Source organism: Anomalospiza imberbis, chromosome 9 (assembly GCF_031753505.1).
Source record: "Anomalospiza imberbis isolate Cuckoo-Finch-1a 21T00152 chromosome 9, ASM3175350v1, whole genome shotgun sequence".
Classification (NCBI taxonomy): Eukaryota; Metazoa; Chordata; class Aves; order Passeriformes; family Viduidae; genus Anomalospiza; species Anomalospiza imberbis.
In genome coordinates this window covers 22,987,268-22,994,522 of record NC_089689.1, presented here as the reverse complement: position 1 = coordinate 22,994,522, position 7,255 = coordinate 22,987,268, and positions in this window count along the sequence as shown.

The window sequence follows — 7,255 nt, the reverse complement described above, 5'->3', positions numbered from 1 at the left end:
GCCTGCTGTACTTCATTCTTCCCTGATCCATCTGTATGAAACAGGCCTAATGAACAAGGATAACTTGAAGAGTGGTTTTCCCCTGAGAGTTGCAGCACTGATGGATCTCAGTGCCACGCTGAGACCTCAGCTTGCATCTCAGAGAGTGGCTTAACAGAGGCCAGTGTTGCTGGTCAGCATCCTCCCCCTGCAGGCTTTGCACCAGAATTCCCCGGAAGGCGTTTTCCCAGCCATTCATGGTGGTGAGCTTTACTCACTATTTTTTACAAAGGCATGTAGGTCCTGGAATTCATGTTCCTGCCTCTTGACATAAATCAGAACTGCAGACCCAAATTGTTTGTGTGGCACGAGTCAACAACAGCTCTGTCAAAAAGCTTCTGCTTTCCTGAGGAGTGAAGCCTGGCTGGACTCAATGCACAGCACCTTCTGGGAGCTGGGAAGGTTGGGAATTATGGAGAAGCTGTTTCAACAACAGAGTCTAAGGCATGAACTGATAGCAGCCTACAGCTACTTCCAGCTGAGGTACAAGGATGACAGAGTCAAGCTCTTCTCAACAGAAATATTGTGAGACAGTGACCAAGAGCAACAATTTGCAGCTTGGGAGGTTCAACTTAGAGAGTGGAAAACAAAATCCAAGGGAATGGTGCAGTCAGCAAACAGGTACCCAGAGAGAAAGTGTTAAACTTCCTTGGTTAGACAAGACTTGGTGTAAATAATTTCCATAAATAAATGAAGCACAGAAGCCTGCTTTCATTTTTGTCCTCCCCATAGTCCTGAGGCAATGAGTTCCACCAAGTAATTTATTCACTATGAATTGCAAAAGGGAAGTATACTTCAAACCCATGCCTGAGGAGTTCAACCTTGCTGCTTTGGGAATGTTTCCTGTTTATCTCCTCCACACCATGGAGCTCATAGAGATTCCTGTGGAACAGAAAGCATTATTTTTGAAATATCAACTCACAGGCTCATCTCAAGCACCAATTTACAAAGAATTTCAAATGTCTTTTTTGTTTTTTTTTTTCATTTCTCTCCCTTTTTAATCTAGTTTACCCAAGGAAATAAAGCTCATGATTATGGTGTGACAACTATCTTCAGTAACTCTGGAAGCAGTTTAGAAAGGAGACAGGGATATCACTGCCAGAAAGATCTTTTTGTTTCTTCCCAAGTCACTGAACTATTTCCCAGGTCCTCATCCATCTGAGTGCCTCCCAGCCTGGAGACTTTAAGGCCTGAGATATTTCTGAAGCAGAAAGTGCTAAGATAAATATAGGAGTCAAACTGCTCCTTTCAGGAGTCTCAACTATGCCTGTGAAGCTCCAACATCCCCAGAGCCTCAACAAACATCCATGAGCAATTTGAAAGCAGACAGGAATCCTGGGATACATTAAATATGCACATATCACTTGCACATATCAGCCCCAGCTCCTCAAATGACTCATCTCAGCTGCCTGCCAGGTGCTTGGACTCATCTGTCCCTGTGCAGAATTCCTGGGTTCTTGTGATGAAGGGCAGATGTGCTGCTGCCAGGATTTTGGTTTTCATCTCTGCAGTCAACATTTCCTTTGGAACTGATCAAAAGGCTGTGGTGCTGGTCACCAGGTCAGGTAGAGGCTGGCATGGGACAAACTGTGCTAGGCAATATCTGCAGACATTGAGGAATTTAGGAATAGCTTTGGATGGGAGGGAAAGGGCTTTGTGGAACATAATGGCTGCTGTCCCAGTTGCCACAGGGATGTGGCAGGGAGAGGGCTTGGGCTCAGACAGTGAAGCAAACAGCCAGGCATAGGCAGGGATCAAGGCTGACCTCCCCTGACAGGACATGGGGTGGTGGTCGAGGGTTTGCTGGTCTGAGTGGTGGCTCCTGAGTTTAAACCCGCCCAAGCTAAGGCTGGACAGTCCTGGATAAATACTCACAATAACCACAAGAAGATCTGGGCTGAGATATTTCTCTCCTGATAAAAGTTTGTCAAATATAAGAAAAGTCTGGGGAAGAGTGAAAAGAAGACAATTAGAATCTGTTGTTTCTAAGGGTTCAAAATCTGTCCATGCTGGAAGATGACCATGAATTCACTCAGAATCAGAAAGGGATGAGGTGGGTTCATAACACCAGGTAAGGTTTATTCCACTTACTACACTGCTGATTCCTTGTTCACTCTTTTGGAACTCAGCTAACGTGACTCAAAAGACTTTCACAACTAGCTACAAGAGTGCTTCTCTTGAATGTGTGCAACTTTTACTTTCTGGGGAGTGATGGCTTTACTAACCCAGCCTGGTCAGCCAGGTTTCCTCATGCAGGTCAGTGAAGGACAAACAACTCATACATGTCAGGAAAACCCTGAAGCAAGAGTGCAGCATTCAGGTCCCTGTGAAGAGACCCTGAAATGCCATGTCTGCATGGAGAACAGAGCACCATGAGGTCTTTCACACAAGAGAATTTCTTGCTGTAGAGGTGGCTGTAAGGGAAACAAAAGCATGGTCTGCTTGCAAATTTCTTGAAGGCTTCAGAGAACACAATCCATTCATCTCCAATGAGGCACCTTACGTTTATCCATTGGGGATTCCAGGTGATGTCATCTGCTACTGACACCCACAGGGCAGGACCCACTGCCTGTGTAGTCACTCAGTGCTGGCCACACTTTGGCTGCCCCATCATCTCTGGTCTCTCCCAATGCCTGAGCTGGCTCACCAGTGGGGTCAACCACAGCTTCCTCAGCAGCAGCCAGGATAACTGGGATAGCACTGTTCAGGCAATACCCACCGGATACTGAGTACAGCAGCTCCACAACTGCTGCTTTTAAAGGTATTTGGCACTTGTTCTCCCGAATCATGTCTTTTGCGGAAAACTAGAAGGAATTTTGGGACTTTGTAGGAATCCTGGATTGTAGGGCTTTTCTTACAGAACAGCTGGGTCCAGGTACTGTCTGCTGGACACAGGTTATTCCATATTTAGCAAGTGGTGGTATGCATTTAACAATCTGCTGCCAGGAATAATAATCACGAGGCAAGAGGATCCATATTTTCAGGATTCATCAACTTGTACGACTCTTCAGCCTGTGTTAGAAGGAGAAGCTTCACTGCTATTTGGGTAATCCTCCAGCAGCAATCTGCTGGGTATTACTTGCTCTCTGATGCAAAAAGAAATACCTAAATAGATGAGGAACATGAGACAAAACTGGGATGCTGCATTTGAAAATGTCACCACTCAGAGGGAAAAATCATCTTCCCACTTCTGTTTCCAGCAGCGACAACAATCATCTCCCCAAGACACCCTTTTTGTGCTATGACTTACTAATTCATTAAAACTCACAGATACTTTTATATTACACTATCTTGTAACAAGCCCATAGCAATAGGAGGATTAAAGAAGCTCCTTCTCTTGCACAAGCACAAAAAAGAAGACTCTGAAAGCCTCCCTCGTCGGTGCTGATCACTTGTACAGCAGCATCTCTCACATCTGAGGAACCCACTTGTGTAGGATGAAGTTATCAACCCTCACTTATCAAATTGACTTTCTGTACTGTTGGTCATGCCTGGCCCCAAGACTTTTATCTATGTACAAATACTGCCTAAACCTCTGCACAGCTCAGAGAGATATGGCATGTACAGTGTCATTGGATAAAACTGCAGCATCCAAAAAAATTGTCCAAAGAGGTTGTTACTCATCTGGGTAATATCCCAGGGAGCCCAAGGACATGAGACAGCTTAGCGTTGCTCATTCTAATAGGAATATATCATCAAAACACCACTTGTAACACCACTGGATCTCAACCCTTTTGTCCAGTGAGGAACCATTGAGGATGAAATGCAGTCTGGACTGGTAGAAGTCCCTGCTGCTGCTGAGAAGCTGCTGGGGGTAGATGGGGCAGGTCAGGCTGCACAGTAACAGCTTCTAATGACCAGATTGTACAGTGGACACAAGCTTTTTGCTGCTTGTGTCCAAAAGTTTGAGTTGCTGCTCCCCAGAAGGCCACATGTTACTCTCCATTAAACAGAGTCAGTTCAGGATCGCTGTCCCAGAGGGCAGTGGGGTGGCATTGTGTGAAGCTGTGAGTACTCCTCATGGATTTGGCTACAGGAAAAGCAGTATGCAGCCTGGCATTCACATCCACATGGAAATTTTTAGTACCCATTTTGAGAATTTTACCTTGTTCCCTGATGTGAAGAGCTTTGCCAGATGGGACACTGAAACCTGGTCTCTAGGGGTAGAGATATCCTACGTTACTGATACACTACATGTGAATCATAAGGTTTCCTCCAAGGAACAGTGGTTTCTATTTTCCTGGTGTTTTTTAGGGGGTGGAGGTGAATAAGGGACATTCACAACAAAGGAATGACACAGAAGCTTGATCCTGGCAAATGTGATTGCATAAGCCTCTCTCTGTGTTTAACTGCCTAAATTTTCAGAGAAACTGAGCCTGTACAGATTCCTCAAACAGCAGAGGGAACAGTACATGCTGTGTTCCTGAAAATCAGAATAGATTGCAGGTGCTTAAATATAGATTCAGGTGCTTGGCTGTGGGCAGATAAGAGCAGAATAATTCTAGTCAAGGCTTGAAATAATTTCAGCAGTAAAACATAGGCCAGAGTACTGTGATCCATTTGTAAAACTGCTAAATCAAAACAAGCTTTGGTAATTACTTCTTATTTTGCCTAACAGCCAACACAGATGGCTCCTTCTCTTCTCTGCTGCATATGCTGCATGGGTAAAAAGCAGCCATGCACTTGAAAAGCTATTAAAAAATAAAAAGAAGTCACTGGAAGAAAGACTTATTGTAGTTAATAAGTTAATTATACCATTTGAGGAGGAGCTTTCTTCTTCACTTTACATGGGACTTACCCCTGAAATATTAGCATAAACATTTCCCAGAAATACCACGCCTATTCTATTAAAAACAACAAAATGAAAACCAAAACACTTTTTATTTTTTATTTTCCCTTCCTGCTTTATAACAGACTAGATTGAAACAAGATTTGCCTTCTGTTTAAGTATGTTGTGCAGCTGGGTTATCTTTCAAAGAATAAAAGGGACAGAAAAAACAAAAACTCAAGTATATACACCTTGCTTTGAGAACAGACATCCGCTCCCACAGTAAGAAGATGCTGTTTTGTGAAAGAACCCTTTAACCCAGCAGGAAAATGTGGAACAAGAAGCAATGAATGGGACTCAAAAACCAAAATTAATTCAATTTGAAAATACTCTACAGGAGTTTAACATGACTTTTCCTGAATTGATACAGTTCTAGATGTTGGGAGTCTGTGTGTCGTTGCTTGGATTTGAGCTACTCCCACAGTCTACTTCTGTTACTTCTGTTCAAGTGGAGATTAACATGAGAAGTTGTACACACTTGAGTCCTGACCCGTTCAAGGATAAAAGGTTTTGAGGTGTTGTGGAAATAGGTGGGCAGCTAGTGGAGAGCAAAGACTACTAATCCCTTCCCTGAGGAGAGAGAGGGAAACAGGAGCATCCTCAGCCTGAATGGGCTACCAGACATTCCTGTGGGGAACAGCTGCTGGGGCTGGCTTTGCTGTGGAGACGCATTCCTGGGCTTGCACATTCTTAGACGTCAGATACTGCACCAAATTGCACGAGTGCATCCCTCAGAAAACAGGCTTCAATGCTTCTGCTGTTTATACTGCCAGCTTGGTGGCAAGAACAAAGCATGCTTTCATCCTGGGAGAGGATCCCACAGAGGAACCACTGCTGGCCACTAACCCCATCCCGTCCTGGGACCTGCGGGCTTCGGCCGTCCCAGGCACTGCTCTGCTTCTGAGCTGTGTCCTTCGAACCCAGGCGAGGAACTGGCAGCTCTGTCAAACTGTGCTGCATCTTCCTTGGCAGAGCAGGCAGCAAGAGCAGGTAACACATGTCTGAACTTGCCTTGGATTTGCTGAGCTCGTGGCTCTGAGAGTTGAGGATACCAAGCTGCATATCCACAAACTGTGCAGTGCTGCGATGCTCATGGGTTAAAGCTGTAATTCATTAAGTAATCTAAATTTTGTGTTTCAATCTGAGCCATTTCAACAACAGCAAACACTACTGGAATTGAACAGCTTTGGGTGAAAAATACTGTTATCAACAAGTTATTAACCCCATATGTGGCAGCAGAGTTGTAAGGTTTGGGCCAGCATAGCTAAAAGAAGTTGTTCTCACTTTGTGGCACCTTGAAGATGGTTACTGGTGCTCTATAGGTAAAAAGGACCATTCCCCTTTGCCATACATTTTCCTACAGGCTTTTTGCTATTTGACAATTTCCATCTCCCAGGTGAAATAGGGTAACACAGTGTGAAAATTCCCAGATCTTCACAAATGCAAACTAAAATAAGCTAGAACATCTATACATGATTTCCAAAGTCCTGATAACTTGATAACTTGCAATTTATTTGGATTTTTTTCCAGGCATGCTCAGGTCCTGCTTCAAAGTTTCCCATTATCGCTCTGGTATCTGCAGCCGCACAGTGCAATGCTTGCAGTCTCCAGGCATCAACATCTCCCACTTCCCAGCAAAACTAGCATCTCCATGGATGTCTGAAATCATTATGAAAATAATGCTATATCACAAATGAGGCAGGGAGTAGTATCTCACAGGAGTTCATCTACTCTTTTTTTCTTTTTAACACAAACTCTAAATATACCAAGTTTACATATTTTCATTTGTTCTACTAAAATGAGAGTTGAAATGTCACCCAAACTGAGAATAGCCTTATAAAATGCCAATCTGAGTTAATGTGGAAATGAGCTATTTCTTGCTACCCTCTCCACAAATGAATCCACCTTCTTGCTCAGCCTTACGGTGGGAAATAGCACTGACAGCTGTCTCTTCCACTGACAGCAGCCTCTTTAATACCTGTGAAATAAATCAGAACTTTTCTTTGTAAAACTGAAAGACTGAACTCATCTGTAAACTCCAAAGTAAGGTTTCTGCTATTATTTTTTCGCTTGGAGCCATTGTACAAAGCAGGTGCCTTGTAGAGTTTTTGTCTCTACTGAGAAGAAAACCTGATTATTTTTCCAATCAAATATATATTCTGCAATAATACCAACCTAAAAAGGGATAAAACTGACAAATTAAAAGCCTAATTCAATCATAGTTGTTAAAAAATATTTTTAAAGTATTTGAGTGGCATGCTTGTCTTTCCCCTCTTACAATGCTGCCTCTCTCTGTAGCTGTATGGGACACAAAGGGAGCATATGTTTCACTGCTAATATAAAAAGAGATCAGTTGTGGGGAGGTAAGGAATTAGCTGGAGAAAAATA